The sequence below is a fragment of the Salvelinus namaycush genome, chromosome 34 (assembly GCF_016432855.1).
Source record: "Salvelinus namaycush isolate Seneca chromosome 34, SaNama_1.0, whole genome shotgun sequence".
Taxonomy (NCBI): domain Eukaryota; kingdom Metazoa; phylum Chordata; class Actinopteri; order Salmoniformes; family Salmonidae; genus Salvelinus; species Salvelinus namaycush.
Genome location: NC_052340.1, coordinates 37,231,551 through 37,245,253, shown reverse-complemented (window position 1 = coordinate 37,245,253; position 13,703 = coordinate 37,231,551).

Here is a 13,703-nt window from a genome sequence, read left to right as displayed (position 1 = left end):
AGGTGTGTGTGTGTTTGTGTGTTTGTGTGTGAGCAGGCACATGTGGTTCTCAGGCAGAAATGGTTGATTGTTTGTTTGTGTGAGTGAGATGACACATTTGTGCATCGGCGTCTTTCAGTGTGTGTTTTTGCCAGTCTATTGTGTGTCAGATTGAGTCTGAGCTCTCTGTTAAACAAATGGATGGCTAGACCACCATCATACACCCACACCTTGTGGTACACACACACACACACACACACACACACACACACACACACACACACACACACACACACACACACACACACACACACACACACACACACACACACACACACACACACACACACACACACACACACACAGATATGGGCGGAAAGGAAATCTGAGTCTGTGTTAATGAGGTCAGGTTTTTGTGTTCTGAGACAAGGTGGTGAAAGACAAACGCCTCTTGGCTTTGACTAGGCAGCTGGACCTCTGTCCACACAACCATAATAACATCTAGAGTTAGGGTTACTGCGATGGTAACATCTCCGTTAGAGCCTATTAATATACACCCACAGCAGGAACACACACACACAAACACACACACACACCAAGCTCATCACTAAGCTAAAGACCCTGGGATTAAACACTTCCCTCTGCCACTGGATCCTGGACTTCCTGAAGGGCTGCCCCCCAGGTGGTGATGATAGGCAACAACACATCTAACATGCCGACCCTTAACACTGCAGCCCCTCAGGAGTGTGTGCTTAGTACTCTCTGTTCACCCTGTACTCTCTGTTCACCCTGTACTCTCTGTTCACCCTGTACTCTCTGTTCACCCCCGACTGTTTGGCCGCACACGACTCCAACACCATCATTAAGTTTGCAGATGACACGATGGTGGTAGACTTGATCACCGACGACAATGAGACAGCCTACAGGGAGGAGGTCAAAGACCTGGCAGGGTGGTGCTAGGACAACAACCTCTCCCTCAACGTCAGCAAGACAAAGGAGCTGATTGTGCACTACAGGAAACCAAGCACGCCCCCATCCACATCGGCATCGGCAGGGCTGTTGGGGCTGTTATAGATCAGGTTGAGAGCTTCAAGTTCCTCATTATAGGCACACTGTGTATTCACGCATCGCCTACTTTCTGATCTCAAACTCTCTCACAGATAAAGTGGGTGTTTGCAGTGTGGGCACGATAGCTATGACAGATCATGCACTCAGTGATCTGACTGTTGCAATAGGAAAAGAAAGAGAAACATTTAAATGTTGGCGAATGAACACCAGCCTCTTACAGGACAAGGTGTTTTGTGAATTCCTTAAAACACACATTACGATGTTCTTTGAAACAAACAACGATAGTGCGAAACAGGTATAAGTCTGGGAAACTTTATTTTGTAATGATACAACGATCAGCTACTATTAAGAAAATGAACAAACTTGAAACAGAGCTCAAAACACTGCAGGGGAATATTGGTCCAATCCTAACATTTCTCTGGTAAATCTGATGAAAACCAATTACGAGCTGAAAACTTTATTCAGTAAAAAGTTGAATATTTCCTGTACAGGCTGAAGCAGAGATGGTACGAATCAGGTGTAAAGGCAGGAAACCTGTTGGCCAGTCTATTGAAATGTAGAGAAAGATTGGCAAGTAGGTGGAATCAGAAATAAGACCAATCATAAAGAAATAAACAATATATTTAGAGACTTCTATCAGGAACTTTCTACTTCAGACGGTCCTTCAGATATGCAGAAAGTAGAGGCATTCTTTCAGAATCTGAACCTTCCTAAACTAACAGAGGAAGACAGGAACTGGATCGACTGCCCTATTAGTTTGGAGGAATTGACCGAAACTATAAGACAAGCACCCAGTGGTAAAACTCCAGGGTTGAATGGGATACCCAGTGATTTCTACAAAAGGTTTGCAGAGCAGCTTGGCCCAGAAATATTGAAAACATTGAACACATCGATTGACACAGGTGAGCTCCCACCTTCTATGAGTGATGCAGTAGTCACCATAATCCTCAGAAAGGGAAAGGATCATGAGTGTGGGAGCTACCGTCCAATATATTTGATAAATTGTGATGGAAAATTGTTCACAAAACTTCTGGCTATGAGAGTGAATCAAATCATAAATCCAGACCAGGTGTGAAAGACAGAACTTCATCTGATAATCTTAGACGCCTACTGCATGTCATCTGGAAGGCAAAAGATCTGGATACTTCAATGGCAGCCTTATTTGTAGACGCAGAGAAAGCCTTTGATAGGGTGGGCTGGGACTACCTGCATTATACTATGAATAGATTTGTATTTGGACAGGGATTTCAGAATATAATTAAACGTTTGTACAACAACCCCAAATCCATAGTAGTCACTAACGGACCTCATTTTCAGGAGGACGAGGCACAAAACAAGGTGACTGTCTCTCACCTCTCCTATTTATTATAGCATTAGAACCATTAGCCAAATCCATTAGGCTGCATCAGTCAATCAAAGGGGTTAATATGGGAGAATGAACTACTGCTTTATGCAGACGACATTAATGTCAGACCCCCAACTCTCCATATCACCTTTACTGGACCTAGTAAATGCGTTTTCAGCGATATCGGGCTATAACGTAAACTGGACCAAATCTGAAGTAATGCCCCTGTCAAAACATTGTCTGAGAAATTACCTCCTCAGCTGGAGATTTCAATGGGTCCCTTAAAACTTGAGGTACCTGGAGATCACTTGAAATCCTGGTCTAGAGAACATGATTTCTGAAAACCTTGACCCACTATTGAACAAAATTCAACTCCAGTTTAAGAGCTAGGATACGCTACAAATCCCATTTCTGGGTAGGGTACGGGTTATAAAGATGGTCATAGCTCCTAAACTAAACTACGTCATCAGCATGTTACCATGATCCATAACTGTCTATACTTTTAAATCCATAGACAAAATGATTACTGAGTTTATTTGGGCCGGTAAAAGGGCCAGGATGAAATTAGCGCGATTACAGGCAAAGACTGAGAAGGGAGGATTAAAGCTACCTAACATGTAGTTATATCAGGAAGCCTTAGTAGCTGCCTAAATAGGCTCTCTATAGAGAACTCTACTAGGCCAATTTGGATAGAAATGGAAGAGGAACTTAATGTCCCATTCGGCGCATCAGATTTTTTGAGTCAACAAAAGGTGGGACTGCAGAATCCAATAATGTCCCATACAAAAAATACATGGAGTCAGATTCGTAAGAGAGAGATTTCTTCACCTTTCTTGACAAGCTCTGTTTCGTTATGGAACAACCCCTAAATTGGAATAGGAGGACAAATGGTTTCTGGAAAGATTGGTATAGAAAGAGGATAAAGAACATTGGTTGGCTATATCAAGAAAACACTTATCTCTTTTGAAGAGTTAAGGTCCAAGTATAATTTACAGAAACAACACTTTGGAGATATCTCCAACTTAGAGATTGTATGTTTAATTAAGGTAGGACAAAATAACAACAAATTCCCAGTACATTCCGATATAAGTGTTAAGATAGAAATCCTTTGCAAATGACCACATACCGCAGGGCTTATGTATAGCCACCTTATAGGTGTATTTAATACAACTTGTAAGGGCCTAAAGACCGTATGGGGAAAAAGACCAGGGAGGTAACATTTGGAGAGGAGGAATGGAATATAATAGTACAACAGATGCTCGTCCCTATGAGAGATCCTGATTTAATTTAAAGTGTCCAATAGGATTTATTGGACTCCTCTGAGGTTGAACAGAATAGGTTTGATAGAATCCAGTCTATCCTGGTGCACTGTATATTCATGTCTGTCAAGTTATTGTTTAATGCTAAATGTAATTCAATTGCATTGTTGTTATATCGTGAAAGGATACAATAAAAACTATAATTACAGGCTGTCAGTTTTAATTTGAACATACTATTTTCATACATATCAGGTGAACCGTTTAGAAAGGATGAAAAGGGGGGCGCTGGTGAGCAGAAAGATGTGAAGATGCGTTTTCTCGGTGCTCCTGTCGTGGGCAAACAATTTACTATTAATACTTGACCATCACCTCCCCTACCGTGTTCGTTTTGTAACATTTAATCCCTAATTTGGCAATTTTTGGGGCCCTTTCAACGTAAAATGTCGAAAACAACAATGGCCACGAGTCACAAAAGAGCAGGCCTCTACTAATCCTCGGGCTCACTGGACACTGACACGGACTCTGATCCCCCCCGACCTAGCCAAGGTAACGGTGGCTATCATTAAGTCTGAACAGACAGTGCTGGCTTAGGTGGAGTCACTATCCACTATCACGAAGCATGTGATAAACCCTTATGTCTTGGGCTCATTCAGTTCAACGTTTTGCACCGTCTCCATTACTTAATGACAGATTGACAAAATATATACCAATGTTGACACCAAGTGTTTGAGATGCCACCAGAGTCCAGCAACTGTGGGACACATGTTTTGGTCATGCCAATCTTTGAGTGTCTTCTGGGACCCCATTTTTGAGGCATTCTCACATATGTATATTACAACTGCTAGCCCCAAACCATTCTCTACCATTTTTGGCGTACTTCCCCTAGACCAGAAAGCTACCATGCATCAGGTGAATGTGATAGCATTTGACTCGCTGCTAGCTCGCCGCCTTGTCCTCTTTCACTGGAAGTCTGCAAAGCCGCCCTCCTTTATGCAGTGGGTTAAGCAGGTGATGTCATCTCTGCCTCTGGAGAAGGTTAGGTACACCGTGCTTGGGTCCTGACAAAAGTTTGACTTAACCTGGTCCCCATTAATACAATACGTGGAGAGCCTGTCTTTTACTTAGTGTAACTTGCATAGTTTGGTAAGAAGTCATGTCTGTCTAGTGGCCATGTATTGTGATGATAAGATTCAACTGTAATTATGATACCGATTGTATTTTTATTGAACTTTTTCCATTGTTTTTGTTTCTATTACTGTTTATGTTTCTGTCCAATTTAATGTATTTTTCTATGTTTCTATGCCTTGGTGGGTGGATGGGTGGATTGGAGGGAGGGATGGGAGGGAGGGAGGGGTGGAGGTATGGGAGGGATGGGTGGAGGGAGGGGTGGAGGTATGGGAGGGAGGGGTGGAGGTATGGGAGGGAAGGGTGGAGGGATGGTTGGGAGGGAGGGGTGGAGGTATGGGAGGGAAGGGTGGAGGGATGGGAGGGAAGAGTGGAGGGATTGGAGGGAGGGGTGGAGGTATGGGAGGGAAGGGTGGAGGGAAGAGTGGAGGAATGGGAGGGAAGGGTGGAGGGATGGGAGGGAAGAGTGGAGGGATGGGAGGGAAGGGTGGTGGGATGGATGGGAGGGAGGGGTGGAGGTATGGGAGGGAAGAGTGGAGGTATGGGAGGGAAGAGTGGAGGGATGGGAGGGAAGGGTGGTGGGATGGATGGGAGGGAGGGGTGGAGGTATGGGAGGGAAGGGTGGAGGGAAGAGTGGAGGTATGGGAGGGAAGGGTGGAGGGATGGGAGGGAAGAGTGGAGGGATGGGAAGGAAGGGTGGTGGGATGGATGGGAGGGAGGGGTGGAGGTATGGGAGGGAAGGGAGGGAAGGGTGGAGGGATGGATGGGAGAGAGGGGTGGAGGTATGGGAGGGAAGGGTGGAGGGATGGGAGGGAAGGGAGGGACGGGTGGAGGGATGGATGGGAGGGAAGGGTGGATGGATGGATAGAAGGGAGGGGTGGAGGTATGGGAGGGAAGGGTGGAGAGATGGATGGGAGGGAGGGAGGGAGGGAGGGAGGGAGGGAGGGAGGGAGGGAGGGAGGGAGGGGTGGATGGATGGATGGATGGATGGGAGGGAGGGAGGGATGGAGGTATGGGAGGGAAGGGTGGAGGGAAGAGTGGAGGTATGGGAGGGAAGGGTGGAGGGATGGGAGGGAAGAGTGGAGGGATGGGAAGGAAGGGTGGTGGGATGGATGGGAGGGAGGGGTGGAGGTATGGGAGGGAAGGGAGGGAAGGGTGGAGGGATGGATGGGAGAGAGGGGTGGAGGTATGGGAGGGAAGGGTGGAGGGATGGGAGGGAAGGGTGGGAAGGGTGGAGGGATGGATGGGAGGGAAGGGTGGATGGATGGATAGAAGGGAGGGGTGGAGGTATGGGAGGGAAGGGTGGAGAGATGGATGGGAGGGAGGGAGGGAGGGAGGGGTGGATGGGAGGATGGATGGGAGGGAGGGAGGGATGAATGGGGGGAAGGGTGGAGAGGTGAATGGGAGGGAAGGGTGGAGGGATGGGTGGGAAGGGTGGTGGGATGGATGGGAGGGAGGGGTGGAGGTATGGGAGGGAAGGGTGGAGGGAAGAGTGGAGGTATGGGAGGGAAGGGTGGAGGGATGGGAGGGAAGAGTGGAGGGATGGGAAGGAAGGGTGGTGGGATGGATGGGAGGGAGGGGTGGAGGTATGGGAGGGAAGGGAGGGAAGGGTGGAGGGATGGATGGGAGAGAGGGGTGGAGGTATGGGAGGGAAGGGTGGAGGGATGGGAGGGAAGGGAGGGAAGGGTGGAGGGATGGATGGGAGGGAAGGGTGGATGGATGGATGGATAGAAGGGAGGGGTGGAGGTATGGGAGGGAAGGGTGGAGAGATGGATGGGAGGGAGGGAGGGAGGGGGGGAGGGAGGGAGGGAGGGAGGGGTGGATGGATGGATGGGAGGGAGGGAGGGATGAATGGGGGGGAAGGGTGGAGAGGTGAATGGGAGGGAAGGGTGGAGGGATGGGTGGGAGGGAAGGGTGGATGGGAGGGATGGATGGATGGGAGGGATGGATGGGAGGGAGGGAAGGGTGGAGGATGGATGGATGGAAGGGAAGGGTGGAGGGGTGGAAGGGAGGGGGGGATGGATGGGAGGGAGGGAGGGATGGGGGATGGATGGGAGGGAGGGGTGGATGGGAGGGAGGGATGGATGGGGGAATGAGGGGTTGGGGGATGGGGGATGGGAGGGAGGGATGGATGGGAGGGAGGGATGGATGGGTGGGGGAATGAGGGGTTGGGGTATGGATGGAAGAGTGGGGGGATGGATGGGAGGGAAGGGTGGAGGGGTGGATGGGAGGGAGGGATGGATGGGGGAATGAGGGGTTGGGGGATGGGAAGGAGGGATGGATGGGAGGGAGGGATGGATGGGGGAATGAGGGGTTGGGGTATGGAGGGATGGATGGGGGAATGAGGGGTTGGGGTAGGGAGGGATGGATTGGGGAATGAGGGGTTGGGGTATGGATGGATGGGAGGGAGGGATGGATGGGGGAATGAGGGGTTGGGGTATGGATGGATGGGAGGGAGGGATGGATGGGGGAATGAGGGGTTGGGGTAGGGAGGGATGGATGGGGGAATGAGGGGTTGGGGTATGGATGGATGGGAGGGAGGGATGGATGGGGGAATGAGGGGTTGGGGTAGGGAGGGATGGATGGGAGGGATGGATGGGGGAATGAGGGGTTGGGGTAAGGATGGATGGGAGGGAGGGATGGATGGATGGGGGAATGAGGGGTTGGGGTTGCACTGTTTTTCTTTTCTCATATCTGAAAATCTATAAATAAAGTTTAAAAAAAGGATGAAAATACTCTCAGATTAAAGCTGACAGTGCACTTTAAACTCATAGTCATTGTATCATTTCACATCCAAAGTGTTGCAGTACAGAGACAAAAACATAGACTCGGTACTGATACCCCGTGTATATAGCCAAGTTATCATTACTTATTGTGTATTTATTTCTTGTGTTATTATTTTTCTGTTATTATTTTTTTTAATCTATTTTTTTCATTTTTTTCACTCTCACACCGTCAGTAAGCTTTTCACTGTTAGTCTACACATGTTGTTCACGAAGCATGTGAAAAATAACATGTGATTTGATTCAATTTAACCCCCCCGCCCCCACACACACACACACAACCACACACACAAACACACACCTCACGAATGAGGTGGCTTGGATTGTTGTTGCACTATTTTCCTGAGCATCTGGACTCCTGAGGAAACAAAGAACCCGCAGGAGATTTCTTTGGGCTTCTCTTCTCTGTGTGTCTGTTTCTTACACTCTATTTCCCCTCTCCCTCTCTGTCTGCCTCCCCCGCTCTGTCTGCCTCTCCCTCTCTGTCTGCCTCTCCCTCTCTGTCTGCCTCCCCCGCTCTGTCTGCCTCCCCCGCTCTGTCTGCCTCCCCCGCTCTGTCTGCCTCTCCCTCTCTGTCTGCCTCTCCCTCTCTGTCTGCCTCCCCCGCTCTGTCTGCCTCTCCCTCTCTGTCTGCCTCCCCCGCTCTGTCTGCCTCTCCCTCTCTGTCTGCCTCCCCCGCTCTGTCTGCCTCTCCCTCTCTGTCTGCCTCTCCCTCTCTGTCTGCCTCCCCCGCTCTGTCTGCCTCTCCCTCTCTGTCTGCCTCTCCCTCTCTGTCTGCCTCCCCCGCTCTGTCTGCCTCCCCCGCTCTGTCTGCCTCCCCCGCTCTGTCTGCCTCTCCCTCTCTGTCTGCCTCTCCCTCTCTGTCTGCCTCCCCCGCTCTGTCTGCCTCCCCCGCTCTGTCTGCCTCCCCCGCTCTGTCTGCCTCTCCCTCTCTGTCTGCCTCTCCCTCTCTGTCTGCCTCCCCCACTCTGTCTGCCTCTCCCTCTCTGTCTGCCTCCCCCGCTCTGTCTGCCTCTCCCTCTCTGTCTGCCTCTCCCTCTCTGTCTGCCTCCCCCGCTCTGTCTGCCTCCCCCGCTCTGTCTGCCTCCCCCGCTCTGTCTGCCTCTCCCTCTCTGTCTGCCTCTCCCTCTCTGTCTGCCTCCCCCGCTCTGTCTGCCTCTCCCTCTCTGTCTGCCTCTCCCTCTCTGTCTGCCTCCCCCGCTCTGTCTGCCTCCCCCGCTCTGTCTGCCTCCCCCGCTCTGTCTGCCTCTCCCTCTCTGTCTGCCTCTCCCTCTCTGTCTGCCTCCCCCGCTCTGTCTGCCTCTCCCTCTCTGTCTGCCTCTCCCTCTCTGTCTGCCTCCCCCGCTCTGTCTGCCTCTCCCTCTCTGTCTGCCTCCCCCTCTCTGTCTGCCTCCCCCGCTCTGTCTGCCTCCCCCGCTCTGTCTGCCTCCCCCTCTCTGTCTGCCTCTCCCTCTCTGTCTGCCTCCCCCGCTCTCCTGCTCCATTGCTCCTCTGACTCCCCATCCCAAGGCCGGCCCAAGCATTTTACGGGCCTTGAGCGAGATTTGGTTGGGGGTCCCCTCACCTCGCAGGCAAAACATTTTTTGTGCCCCCCCCACCACCTTGACGGTGGATAGTTAATTTCATGCAATTGTACACATTTTGCCATGGGAAGGAGTGAGAATGTTGCCATTTTAAAGCAAACTTTCTGCAATTCAAATGTTAAGTTTCAAGTTTTAATGCTACAGTAAATACATAAGTACAGTGAAATGCCTTTCTTGCAACTCAAAACCAAACAATTCAATAATCAATAACACGTAATACTAGAACAAAAGCATGAGGAACAAGAAGAAAAGTCAGTTCCAATACCATATTTACAATGTTCGGGGATACTGGAGTGATGGAGGAAGATACACTATGTATTTACATTTTTTAACTAGGCAAGCCAGTTAAGAACAAATTCCTATTTACAATAACAGCCTCTGGCACTGAGATGCAGTGCCTTAGACAGCTGTGATACAGTCGGGAATGGAACCAGGGTCTGTAGTGACACCTCTAACACTGAGATGCAGTGCCTTAGACAGCTGTGATACAGTCGGGAATGGAACCAGGGTCTGTAGTGACACCTCTAACACTGAGATGCAGTGCCTTAGACAGCTGTGATACAGTCGGGAATGGAACCAGGGTCTGTAGGGACACCTCTAACACTGAGATGCAGTGCCTTAGACAGCTGTGATACAGTCGGGAATGGAACCAGGGTCTGTAGTGACACCTCTAACACTGAGATGCAGTGCCTTAGACAGCTGTGATACAGTCTGGAATGGAACCAGGGTCTGTAGTGACACCTCTAACACTGAGATGCAGTGCCTTAGACAGCTGTGATACAGTCGGGAATGGAACCAGGGTCTGTAGTGACACCTCTGGCACTGAGATGCAGTGCCTTAGACAGCTGTGATACAGTCGGGAATGGAACCAGGGTCTGTAGTGACACCTCTGGCACTGAGATGCAGTGCCTTAGACAGCTGTGCCACTCTGGAGCCCATGTATAAGGGTAAGGTGACTAGGCATTAGGATGTATGATGAACAGAGTAGCAGCAGCTTGTTTGTGCGTGTGTGTAGAGTCTGTATAAATGTATGTGAATATGTGTGAGCAGATGATGGAGTGAGTGTGTGTGTGAGAGTGCAGGGCCCTGTGAGTGTGCATAGAATAAAGGTCAATAAAGATACAAAGTCAACTCAGATAGTCCGTGTAACTATTTTGTTAGCTATTTATCAGTCGTATTGCTTGGGGACAGAAGCTGTTCAAGAGCCTGTTGGTGCCAGACTTGATCCACCGGTACCGCTTGCCGTGCGGAAGCAGAAAGACTAGTTTATGGCTTGGGTGGTTGGAGTCTTTAATGATTTTCCGGGCCTTCCTACCACACCTCCTGATATAGTGGTCCTGGATGGCAGGGAGCTCGGCCCCAGTGATGTACTGGGCGGTAGTCAATGTATAGGGCGGTAGTCGTTGTGGCATGAAGCCTTAGAGTTCTTGGGAACAGGGATGATGATGGTCGTCTTAAAACATTTTGGGATTACAGAATGAAAATTACTATGAATATGCCTGCCAGCTGTTCTGTGCATGCTCTGAGAAGGTGCCCTGGAATACCGAAGAACCCTGCGCTCTTGCGGTTGTTGACCTGATTAAAGACCATTTTCACATCAGTCTCAGAGAGCACGATCACCCAATCCTCTGGGAAGGGGACGGCCCTCTCACACAGCACGATATTGCTGTTGTAAAAGCGTGCATAAACAAATGTTGTGTTCGTCTGGTAGAGAGGCATCGTTTTGGTAGATCACGGTTGGGTCGTCCACGGTTGGGTCATCCGTAACGGACTGTAGTCCCTGCCACATGCGGCGGGTGTCGGAGCCTGTGTAGTATGATTCCACCTTATTCCGATATTGTCCTTTTGCTCATTTGACGAATTTACAGAGGTCATAATGGGACTTCTTGTACTTATTCCTGTCCTCGGACGTAGCCTCAGGATTGTCTATGATAGCTCTGTCTGTGGTAACCCTGTCCTTTAGTTTAGCGCCAACCTCAGTGTTAATCCAGGGCTTTTGATTGGGGAAGCAGCGAACCCTCACTGTGGTGACAACATTGCTGATACATTTTCTAATGAACCCGGTGACGGAGGTGGATAGTGCGTCTATGTTATCGGCAGAATCGCAAAACAAATTTCCAATCAGCGCTAGCAAAGCAGTCCTGTAGGATCATCTCTGATTCTGGTGAACATTTCTCAACGGAGCGTGTCACGGGTACTTCCTGTTTGAGTTTCTGCTTGTAAACAGGAAGCAGGAGTACGGAGTCATGATCTGATTTGCCAAATGACGGATGAGGGAGGGCCTTGTATGCTTGTGGGTAGAATAACAGTGGTCTAGGACTTCATCGCCCCTAGTGGCATTGAGGACTTGTTGATGGAAGTTGGGCATCACGTGTCTTAGTGAAGCGGAATTAAAATTGCCGGCAACCAGAAAAGCAGCCTCTGGATGTTGTTTTTTTGTGCTTGTTTATAGCCTTGTACAGTTCATGTAAGTGCCAGTTTGTTATTTTTCTAGTCTTGAGGTGGAATGTATCCACATTCACGATAACAGCTGAAAACTCCCTCAGGAGGTAGAAGGGTCGGCATTTGACCATCAGGTATTCGAAGACAAATGAACAGCGAGTCGACAGTTCCACCATGCTGGAGTTAGAACACCAGTTGGTGTTGATAAAGAGGAAACCCCTCCCCCCCTCGACTTCCCCGACTCCACTGTCCTGTCCGCCTGGTGAAGGGAGAATCTATCGAGTTAGATAGTCATGGGGAGTATCTTGTCCGTGAGCCAAATTTCAGAAAAGCAAAGAATATTGCAGTTTCAGGAATCCCTTTGGCAGCAAATCCGCGATTGGAGTTCAGCCGTCTTATTATCGAGTGACTGTACATTGGCCAGTAGAATGGAGGGAAGAGGTGGCCGGTTTTCCCTTCGCCTTAATCTCACCAGGATCCCTCCTCCCCCTGTCTCTGTAACGCCGATGTTTTCTCTTGGGTTGCACGAAAATTGGGTCGGAAGTACAGAGAGAGCCCAGGGCAGATTAACTGGAGTAAGTAACTGCTGATCTGATATTCAAAACTTCTTGTCGGTTGTAAGAAATTAAAGTTGATACATTTAGTGAAAATAAAGTACAAATAAATTACAAAATAATTACAAAATAGCAAAGTTGGGTCAGAGATTGCAAAAATGTGGCCATCCGTCCTGGACATGCCATGGGACAGAATTCTGCAATTTGATAACAAACCTCATGCAATTCTACTCATTTTGCCATGGGGCAGAGATACATTTATTTAAAAATATTTTTTTACAACTAATTTCCTGCTGTTCTACCCATTTTGCCATGGGGCAGAGATACATTTATTTCAAAATATTTTTTTTACAGCTAATTTCCTGTTGTTCTACCCATTTTGCCATGGGGTGGAGAGAAATCTTTAGCAGTTTTAAAGCTAATTTCCTGCAATTTTTGCCAAGACACATTTTGACAAGACTTATTCCATGTTAATGATATCTGACTAACAAAATCTGTGGGGGCCCCCTGGAGGTCAGGACACCTGGGAACATGCACTGTGTGCCCGGTCAGTATGCGGCCATGATTAAGTTCAGATAGCAACTTACCAATCAAATTATTTTTTTCGCTGACATGCTAATTGGGTAATTGAGTGACTGTCAGTGACTGATATATAACAAGAGATAAACTGCTAATGCCCAACGAAATGTAGAAATGACACCTAGTGTATTATACTAAACTAACTCTCAACGGTAATTTGAGACCCTGATTGAGTTCCCCCCAGAATTTATTTTAAAAATTGGTTGGTGGCCCCCTAGCGACCGGGAGGCCCTAAGTGGGGGGCCCTACACTATGTGGCTTATGCCCTACCGGCCCTGCTCCATTCTCCTCACATTATCACCACTCTCTCCTCTCCTGCTAATTTAATGTAGTAACCATTGGGTATTAGGTTTGACCGGTAGGGTTAAGCCAATATGGTGCAGAATATTAATCCTTGTCTCTGTGCTGCTCTGAGGGCAAAAGCTTCCCATCTCCTTTGTTCACTCTCCCCACCGACCACTTAAAACCCCTTTAACAGACACCAGGCTAGCCTTTCTTCTCTGTTAATGAGAAACCAATGAGATGGATATATTTCACTGTGGATATATTTGACTCCTTTGGTCTTCTCCATAACTTCTTGATGGATGAGATGGGGAGTTAGGACTTGATTCAATCAAGTTCAGCGCTATAGGCAATGTTCACATGTTCGCTGAGACTGCATTCACGGTAAACACTGCATATCAGAAAATCATAGCATTTCAAGTGTGCTATAGCGCTGAACTTTGGAGATAAGTATTGAATCGAGTCCTTAGCCTCTCTCTCCCTCTCCCTCCATGTCCCTCTTCCTATCTCTCTCTCCCTCTCCCTCTCCCTCCATGTCCCTCTTCCTATCTCTCTCTCCCTCTCCCTCTCCCTCCATGTCCCTCTTCCTATCTCTCTCTCCCTCTCCCTCTCCCTCCATGTCCCTCTTCCTATCTCTCTCTCCCTCTCCCTCTCCCTCCATGTCCCTCTTCCTATCTCTCTCTCCCTCTCCCTCTCCCTCCATG